This window comes from Pleurodeles waltl, chromosome 7 (assembly GCF_031143425.1).
Source record: "Pleurodeles waltl isolate 20211129_DDA chromosome 7, aPleWal1.hap1.20221129, whole genome shotgun sequence".
Classification (NCBI taxonomy): domain Eukaryota; kingdom Metazoa; phylum Chordata; class Amphibia; order Caudata; family Salamandridae; genus Pleurodeles; species Pleurodeles waltl.
This window is the reverse complement of record NC_090446.1, coordinates 567612414-567622763: the sequence shown is the minus strand read 5'-3', so window position 1 is coordinate 567622763 and position 10350 is coordinate 567612414. Positions and strand designations below refer to the sequence as shown.

At 43.1% G+C, this 10350-nt stretch overlaps 1 long non-coding RNA gene across 1 annotated transcript; it reads left to right on the top strand.

The window, feature by feature from the left end:
* The first annotated feature begins 2328 nt into the window (after nt 1–2328).
* Nucleotides 2329–9189, top strand: LOC138247282 (uncharacterized). The gene is made up of 2 exons (XR_011194408.1): nt 2329–2707; nt 9031–9189. It is a non-coding gene; the product is annotated as an uncharacterized lncRNA (long non-coding RNA).
* The last annotated feature ends 1161 nt before the right edge of the window (nt 9190–10350 follow it).

Here is a 10350-nt window from a genome sequence, read left to right as displayed (position 1 = left end):
AGATCACTGTACTGGGGGTGAATGTTTGACAATGTTCAGCATTCCCTCCATCACTTGTTGTTTTTGCTTTGTCGCCCTATCGTTTCGGCATGTGGCTCTATTTTAGAGCCTCTGGCTCAATACTTTGATACTTTTTAAAAACCATTTATAGCCCAAACGCAAGCATATGTCCGTGATTCTATGGACATAATTAATAAAATAGAAGACTTACCATTTGATGAACACAATTACATTTTGGTGACCTTTGATGTTGCGGCACTTTACACAAATATTCCCCAAGTTGAGAAAATAGAAGTAATCAGACAGGTTCTTGACACAAGGTCTTCACCAATCAACACCCCTACTGAATTTCTAACCACTTTGGCCAGCTTATGTCTAACAAAAAATGTCCTTGTATATAAAGAGATGATGTTCCTACAGATCAAAGGAGTAGCTATGGGGTGCAGCTTTGCATCAGAGGTAGCTAACCTAGTAATGGACTGTTTTGAAAAGAAATGGGTGTATAACAATTCTAATCCCTTCAGTAAGAACATTATAAAATGGTTTAGATATATAGATGATATATTCATGATCTGGCAAGGAGATCCGATTACTTTGTTAGCCTTCTATGAATGGCTTAACCGGTGCACACCAGATGCATGACAACACCAAAAGAATAAATGTTCTTGATCTATGGATCATCTCCAATGAGGGCCATCTAGAAGTAAGTTTATATAAGAAACCAACTGACCGTAATACCCTACTGTATTTTACGAGTGCTCATCCAAGAACTTTGAAAGAAAATCTTCCTTATGGCCAGTTCCTCCGGATCTGGAGGAATTGTAGCAATAAAGAGGACTACTTTAAAAATGCACCAGATTTGGTAACCAAATTGATCAACAGAGGGTACCCTAAAAAACTGGTCAAATCGACATAAAAAAGAGCATGGTTTACTCCCAGGGAAACTCTACTGACTCCTAAGCAACATCAAAAAGATAATCCATTAACTTGTGTTATCACCTACAGTCCTAACGCCAATAAAATAAGGTCTATCATTGAGACGAATTGGAGAATCCGGGCCAGATTAGATATTGAAGAACCACTGTTTGTGTTCAAGAGAGCTCGTAATTTACAGGATCGTTGGGTTAAGGCTACATACCCTGTCGTTGAAAAGAAAAAAGACCTAAGAATATTGTTACAACTTCCACCTTTGCAGGGACACTACAAATGTAAAAATTGCGTAGCATGTCAATTTACTAGTGAATCGAATGAAGTAAGCTTGAATGGACTGGTACATCGACAAGTAAATTTTTCAAATTGTAATACAAAAAATGTAATTTATTGTATTAAGTGCCTCTGTGAGTTGGTTTATATAGGGCAGACATCACAACAGTTAAAGATCCTTCAACATAGATCAAGAATTAAGTGCGCCATCAGAAGTGCGCCATTGGTGGAATACTATTACTGCGAATTGAACCATACACCAGATGGCATATGGTGGACAGTATTGGAGGTGGATCATACTAAAGGAGATGGACGACCAGTCTCAAACCACCTAATTAGAAGGGAAGCACAATTTATTGAGAAATTTGGAACAGCAAGACATGGTCTGAATGACCAGGACGAAATGTGGGCTTTGATATAATTGGCCTGGAATCTGGATCTGTTTTGAAAAAAAGACAAAAATAAGTTAGACTCCTTTGTAAATAATCATCAGATTATCTTTAGGGTAATATAGTTTTGTAATATAGCTTGGTGTAAATAATGGATCCCCTGATGTTAGAAGTATGGTTACATATTATTTATGTTTTAGGTGTTTCCTAGATCGAGAAACATGGAATGCACATGTGGCTTGATTTTGAAATATAAATACTGTAATATTGAGTTAATTGTTTGACACACCTGCAGAGACATTTATTACTTGTTATAAATATGTAGGTTAACTTAAAATAGTTTGGAGTAAATAAATCCCAAAAGGACCAGATTCATGTTCTTTAAATAATATCCACTTTAAGATGGCCCCCACATGAGAAACAGTGTTTTGGTTTAAAGATGGCCGCCACGGGAGTAGCGAAGTTTTAGGCACTTCCGGGTGCTGCTGAATTCCTCTGTGTCTCGAGGAATCAGAGCTATCACCCAGCTGTCAGGAGGAACAAGTAGATTAAACAAGTTCCTCAGTGGATTCTGTCGAAAACAAAATAAGTAAGTACTGGCATTAGAATAAGGTATTTAAACGTTATTTAAATAATATTCACTTTAAGGTGGCCGCCACATGAGATACAATGTTTTGGTTTAAAGATGGCCGCCATGGGAGTAGCGAAGTTTTAGGCACTTCCGGTTGCTGCCGATTTCCTCTGCGTTTCGAGGAATCGGAGCTTTCACCCAGCTGTTAGGAGGAACGAGTAGATTAAAACAGTCCCTCAGCGTTGTTAGGTCGTGTACGGCCTAACAATAGCCTCTGGATGCAAACTAGATCTCTGGCGCCGCCGCATAAATAAACACACCAAACACAAATCGATTTGGTCCGGCTCGTAACTGTTGGCGCCACGCCAACCCAGCCCATTTATTAACTCCCCTTACGTCAGGGGCTCAACTACTTTTCCCCGATCTGCAGGGGGGAAAACACATTTGCAGCGTGTTACAGCACACGCTGTAAAATGACCCCTCCCCATTTGGTATCGTCGGGAGTGTCAAACATAACAAGCGTATTCTGCAGAAAACAAAATAAGTAAGTACTGGCATTTGAATAAGGTATTTAAACGTAATGGCCTCATGAAACATTTTGTCATTACTAGTGTCATTGTATAATTTGTAGACCATTTGTGCAACGAAAGAATAATAAAAATCAGCAACTACTTGGAACATATAGAAGTATCTCCTTCCATGGGTGAGTACAGCATTTGACAGAAATTCTGCCCACAAAACTGTTCATGGCCCTCCACCTGTGTGAAAAAAAGAAATAAGGCACATGTGGGTAATACAGAGGGTTATACATGTTTGGAACACTTTTTGGACAGCATGCAAAGTATTTTAAAACACATAGGTGGGGCTATGGATTGCATAGAGCAGTTAATTTTTATCTTAATATGTACACTTGGTGATTTCATGGTGGTAGTTTGCTTAGGACCAAGATTAAGAGTCATGTTGTGACATTATTGTCTGTATTCATTAGGCTTGGCTCTCTCCATTAGTCCTGTAGAGGCCCATAGTTGAAGGGGCCGAAACGTGTCGACTTTCTATAAATTGAGAGGTTGCAGGGAAGATTTAATTTATCCTTTAAGGACTTTATATCACAGCCCTTCCATCTCCCTTTTTGAATAGGGATGAAAACAAGTACGATTTAGGACTGTGACAGATCAGGCAACCATCTCTCACATGTGGATTTTTAGTATAGTTATCAGTGATCACCACATGGTTTTCAGAATAAGGAGAGGAATGTTGGACCAATTATTATGTTTAATATTTAATGTTGAACATTTTATGTATGTGTTGTATAATTTTTTGTTGTGTATATATTTCCTTGTTTATATAATATATTGCTGTAATTTGATTGTCTTTTTTCTCAGGAGTAACAAAGATGATCAGACTAAAGAGTAATTAAATTGCGTGCTCAATGACAGATTCATTTCTTCATTGAATGTGATTCATAAATGCATATTCTTTCCTACGATTTGACCAAATTTTTCAGATATCCTGCAGGCCATCAAGTACACAGTGAAGTTGTTTGCCCAAGCACCCCACATACAGGAGTAATTTCCCCTCCAGTGTACAGTACTCCCCATCATCCCCATTAGGCACATATACATATCTCCCTCTAAATCTGCTGTGAAACTGCACAGTTGGAATTGGACATTAGGGGTCATCCAGCTCAACCCCCCCCCCCCTCCGGAATCTCTTGAGTAAGTAGAGGAGTAAATCTGGCCAATCCATCTATTTTGCAAATTCTGTGTTCCACCCCCAGTAGACGCATTTTCTGTATCATTGCTATATGTACGCCCAGTCTTTCCAATAGGCATTCACTCTGTATCGCTTGACAAAAGTATTCAGTCCCCTCACGTTCAAGGGGACCATATGCATGTGTTCAGACATTGTCAGCTGATTTTCCCACTTCCCACCGGCCCAGACCGGTCCCTCCCTGGCCCACATCTCAGGCACCCACGTCAACTGCATCTCCCTTGTGCACCCACGATAAGGGCTTTGTATATCAGTATCTTGCATAAACCAGAGTCCAACAAACACTCACTGCCCCACCTGCCTTTCCAGGTAAACACTAACCAAGCAGTACTGTGCTCCCCATCCATAACAGACTCCCACCCCACTCCCTGAATGTACTAAACAAAATAACTTTGCGTAACTCCTATAGCATGTGGGGAAGACACTGCGTGACCAAATAGTATCTTGGGAGGGAGCTATACCTCACGTCCGACTCACTGTCGGTCTGCCCGAGATACATTCTGACCCCTAACTAACCTCTACTACAGCCACATCACACACCCCTCAACAGGCGGTAACAGCACACCATATGCACCAGTCACACCCCCCATGCACTGTTTCCCTCACCTCAAATGCTACCACAACATCAAATAAGAGGGAGATAGAAGGGGAGATAAGAAGGGAAGGTACCTAAGAAAGGAAAAGAGAAGAAAATAAAAGAAGGGGGGTGACTTGAAGGATCATCCATCGCCGTTCCATATTTTGCCACTCGATGCACTACACAGCACACCAACAAAAAGCACATTGACCCAATGAGGCACACTATGCAGTTCAGCGTAAGAGTCACTTATAACCACCCCCCAGTGTCCTGCACCCAAGTCGTCTGTTGCAGCTGGATTTGTTCATCCTTCACAGTCCACACAGCATCCACAGCGCCACACTGAGCCATTGACAAAGTGGCGTTAACAATTACCAACATGCCACATTGGGGTTTATGTTGCAGTGAGTTCCGCAAGTCCTCCACCATGTCCGAACCACTCTCAGCGGAGGCTGCTGAACTGACCATCTCCACCAAGGCCCTAGCTTCCTCTCTCTCCAATCGCTGACATTCCTGTGTCACCACCACACGGGTTTCTGAGTGAGAGTCCCTCCTGCGTCTGCCCCGTCACCTCCCTGTTGATCCATTCTGATGTGTTCACCAGGGCCCATTATGTACCATTGGAGATGGTCACTGGAAAACCTTGTGCAGTACCTTCAGTTTTGCAGGGCATAGTAGCATATATTTTAGACTCACAGCCTTCAGTTTCTGTTTCAAACCCCCTTCAAACGTTTGTCACAGCTGTTGCACACAATGGCCCAAATTTACAAGAAAATGACAGAGCGTGACGCTGCCCTAAATTTGGCAGCGTTGCGCTCCGTCATTTTCAAAATGCAGGGAGGCGCCGTATTTAATAGAATACGGCTCACCCCTGTGTTGCCCCCTGTGCTAACACCAGGGTGCAAGGATGGCTGCGCTGCGGGAGAGATAGTTTTTGTGCAGGAAGGGACACCTTTCTGCACAAAAACAATCTTTAGTGGCCTTTTCTTCTTACTATGTGTGCTGCATAATGCAGCACACATAGAAAGAGTAAAAAACGAGGAGAATAAAAGCATTTCTCCTCGTTGCACCATGCTAACGCTACCCCCGGGGTGGCGAAAGATTTTGTCTCTGCCCCAGGTCTATGAAAAACTTGTAAATCTGGGGCAGCATCAAAATGTAATGGGTGTTGCTGTGGCACTCCCACAGCAACACCTATTGCTTGCCCCTCCCACGCAAAGTGCTGAGTGTGAAGGGACTGTATTTACAAGGTGGGATTCAACCACAAATAATGGCTTAACACCACCTTGTAAATACAGCGCAGTGCATAGCGCCACAGGATGTGTCATTAAAAGTGACGTTCCGGTGGTGAAATAGCCTTGTAAATCTAGCCCAATGCGTTTAATCAGAGGATATCCGGATAATGAGGTACTCAAATGTGAGATTCTCACAACCGCTAGCCCCCCAGCAGGAAAGCATCCCTATCTATGAGGTTGTGAATCTTTGCAATTACTGTCAGTGGTGGCCCCCCAGTGACGCAGTCGCACCAGTGTCCCGTGGGCCCATTCCACTATGAAGACAGGCTACAAGTCAGCCTCCAGCAGCGCAGTTTTGAGTCACCATTCAAGAAAGAGTTCAGGAGTGGTTCCCTCCACACCCTTAGGGAATCCCAGAAAGCGCAAATTGAAGCACCAGGAGAGACCACTGCATCTTCAGTGCACACTTTTGGCTACGTTACAGAAGTTTACCGCCAGCATGTTCATGTCCATGGAGACCAAATCAATCTTTGCTTGCTCCCCCCCATTCCCCCATCGGGTGTCAGCCAGCAGGGCACACCCAGGACTAGAGGTTGTATATTGATCGATTTGTGTCTGCTGGGTGCCTCGAAGTACTTTGTCTGTGACGATTGTCAAGCCACGGAGCCGTCCCCAGCGCACTTCACAGTTATATATAAGGCCAAAAACACAGACCCATGTTTATACCCTGTTTGCTCCGGATTTGCGCCATTTATTTTGGAGCAAATTCAGTGCAAACGTAACTCCATATTTATACTTTGGCGCTAGACCCGTCTAGCTCCAAAGTTATGGAGTGTGCGCCATTATTTGTACGTGAAAACCTACCTTGCGCTAATGACATTCAAGGTAGGCGTCCCTGTGCAAAAAATGACTCTAAGGCATGTTCGCCTTATTTATCCTCCGGTGTCAAAATCACGCACAGGACGAGGCGGGCCTTAAAACATGGTGCCCAGCCGGATTTGCGCTGTTTTCTAACGCCTGGGTCAGGGCAGGCGTTAAGGGACCTGTGGGCTCATTTTATGGTGGGAGGCCATGGGAGCAGTCCACAGGTGCCCTTCCCTGCACCCAGGGACACCCCCTGCCACCCTTGCGCACCCCTGGAAGACACACATGGATGGGGGGACCCATCCACAGTGAGTGCAGGTAAGTATAATTTTATTTTATTTTTAAGTGGCATAGGGGGGCCTAACTTCGGCCCCCCTACATGCCATTATGGCCATTGGGCAGGGGGGCATGACTCCTGTCTTTGCTAAGACAAGAGTCATTTCCATGGGGCTTGTGCGTCAAGAAATGGCGCTAGTCAGGTTAGAGACAATATTTTTACCTCTACCCTGACTTGCACCATTCTTTGGCGCAAACCCCCAGTCTTCCCTTCGTCTCCGCTGCCCGGTTACCATCATTTATTTTTACGCTAACCAGGCCGCAGTGCCGGCTAACGTCATTCCTTAAATAAGGCGCCAGCTGGTGCGTTGGAATGGCGTTAGCCAGAAGAAAACTTTTTGAAGCAAATCGGCGTTAGCGCTGATTTGTGTCAAAAAGTATAAATATGGGCCACAGTTTCTCTGGGTCTCAGCATGCACCACTATTCCATTCAGCAGCACCCAGACGTGTATAGGACAGACGCCTACAGGCTGCGATCCCTCTCCGCACTCGCCAGCTGGGATCTGTAGTATCACCAAATAACAGGAACTCTCCGACTCCATGGCTCCGCAAACCGCAGGTCATTCAGGATGCCCACAGTCTTTCACCCCAGATCCTTTAGGCCCCTTCTTCAACTCGAGCCCCAGGGACATCAATAGGGCTACTCAGTGGGCTCATGTCCAGTAGCAGGCGGTACTCCAGCACACAGTGGGTGTCTCTGGCTTTGGGGGATCAGGCAGGGGACTTCCATGGGGACAACTATCCCCACAGACTCAGGTAGCAGTCCTTCTCCCGGCTTCTCGGCACCTCAGGCAATGGTAACCTTGTCAGCCTGGCGCTGTCATCGTTTGCATGAGGCCTTACGGGCCCCCAGCATCATAGCCTTCTCTCGGATACTGCTTTCCAGGCCCTCCCGCCGGCATCGTACATCGTTGCGATCGCAAAAGAACAACCAGGGACATTTTAGGCCTCGCGTTCTTTCCAGGCCCCCCGCTGGGATGCAGCTCGGTCAAGGCTCCCAGCGCTTACGGCCGTCCTATCACTTGCACGCAGCGGCGCTCATTTCTGGGCATGTTGCTGCATTAGAGCAGCAGGATGATGTAGGATTCATCTCATGGGCCAGGAGTCCCCTGCAGTCTCTCCCACCACTCCTCCAAACTTTAAATATGGAATGCTGTATTGTAAAATTAAGTTTGTAAGAAGAATAATGCACATTTTAGATTTGGGTCATTACAGTTATGTGGGGCAAAGGGTGGGAAGTAATTTTATTTTAATATAATATTTTAATATACTAATTGCAATGTTTTCTGCAATTGCTTTCTATCTAAACTGTGTATTTAAATAGATATGGGAGCAAACTTTGAGAAATAAATGAATAAATAACACACTAATTTCTTTATGTTCGAAAAATAGTTCTAAAAAGAACTATGCCTTTTCCTAAAGATCCCGTAGGTGGCAGTGTTGATTCTTGAAAACAGTCGTACAATGCTAGGCTTTCAGACTGTGGAAGCAATTACATAATATTCATAGAAAGTTGCCAACAGAGACAGAACAGAACAGCTCAGCTGAAAAATTGGAATACATATGGATTCACTTTGAAAAAAAAGTAGCAGTTTAGAGTATAAAACAATGCTGAGTTGTGTTTGTAAATAATGCAAATAGTATTTACAAAAGTAAATTACGTTAAAATGCTTTACATGTCGATGTAAATGTTTACAATGTAGAAAACGCAATGTACTGACGTTCTTTGTTTTGGATATAAGTGTTATCATAACTAGACCTGTGGCAGACTAGATAGTGGTCCTTAATATGTGAACATATTTCATTTGGATCCAGTACATCAAATGTCTGATGAGTTTAAAAGTAGGGTAGAAGGTGTTGGGGTGTTTTCAGGCGTGGCATTAAAAATAAAAATATAGGGCCTAATCAGAAGGCATAATTCTAATTGGCTTCCTGATTGCTCAAATTGGACTTTTGAATAAATGGAATTGGTTGAGTATTGTTGTGATTGGAAAAGTGGAAAAGAGAAAACTGAAGAAATACATTTATTGGGGTATTTCCAATAAGAACAACAATCCACTTGATATTTCTATACTTCCATTCCAGGAAAATTTTGCTGCAGAAATCTATTATGAAGATGATGAAAATGGGACATCGTGCTTCAGCTTTTTAAGAAGATGCTGCAGAATAAGAAGAGCAGATAGTTAATAATTTACTAATAACATATTTCATTGTAATAATAAATTTAATATGAATTTACAGTAATACTTATTTTGGTGTGATATTCAAACGACTAAACAAGAACATGCTTATCAGTGTCCTAGAAACGATCAATTTACCTATTACAAATATCACACTAGCGTGTAAGTAGTTACTTAAACGTCATTTTTGTATTCAGTTCAAGAACACTGCTGATGTTCAGCACTACCTTTTCCACTGCTGAACTGCTCATCTGTCACCATTTCAGAAACATTTGAATACACTGAATACAGATAAAATGGAAAATCTGAATTATCAACTGGTACATCACTGTGCTTTTGAAAAAAAACAGGTACCATTTCCCATCATCACAATAACCACTATTACATGTATTTTATATACTGTCTATGTGACATCAACAGGGCTGTTTATGCTTGTTATCTAAAATTATAAGAACAACTATGAGAATCCAGCCCCCATACAAACACACACACACACTCACTCCAGATGCCGTGGAGGGCTTCCTAAGGGGAGTAACATTACTGCTGAAAATAGGTAATAGATGGATGGGTAGATCAATAAGACAGGAAATTAAGGAACCCCTGATGGATGGTGCCTGGAAAGACATTGGGCTCAGACCACTCCAAAACTAATTTCATACTATTTATGCAGGCATGCAGCTTCCTAAGCCGGCTTTGATATATGCAACAGCATGGAAGCTGGACATTTCCCCCTCCATGTCAAGTATGGCTATTATTGGTGTAATTGACAAAACCAGGGAAAGATCTCTTTCAACATACAGAGACAGAACATACAGAGCTCCATCCATCTTGAAAAAGGACTCCAAAATCCTCGGCAGATACATTTTAGGAAGCTCCTTTAAGGACGTCTCAACTTTATTCATTCACATCAAAGCCGTTTTATACCATGCTGCAAGACCTTTCAGTCTTCTCCTCATTTTCTTTCCTGGCCTTTGACCTAGAGATGGTCTTTGAAACCCTGAGATGAGTGGTCCTAGGGTGTCTAGCCTAAGCACAAGTTGAGCAAACTCCTGTCAACCCTCGTGAAGATCTCTGCAAAGTGGACCGAGGAGAAATCCTGGAGTCTGTGGCTGTACTCAGGAGGCCATGGCAAAGGCCTCCTCTTTCACGATCTGGAGCACATGGAGCCTGGTGAGGTCTCATACTTGTAGATCCAATACACCCCTGTTATTTGGACAACCTCCGA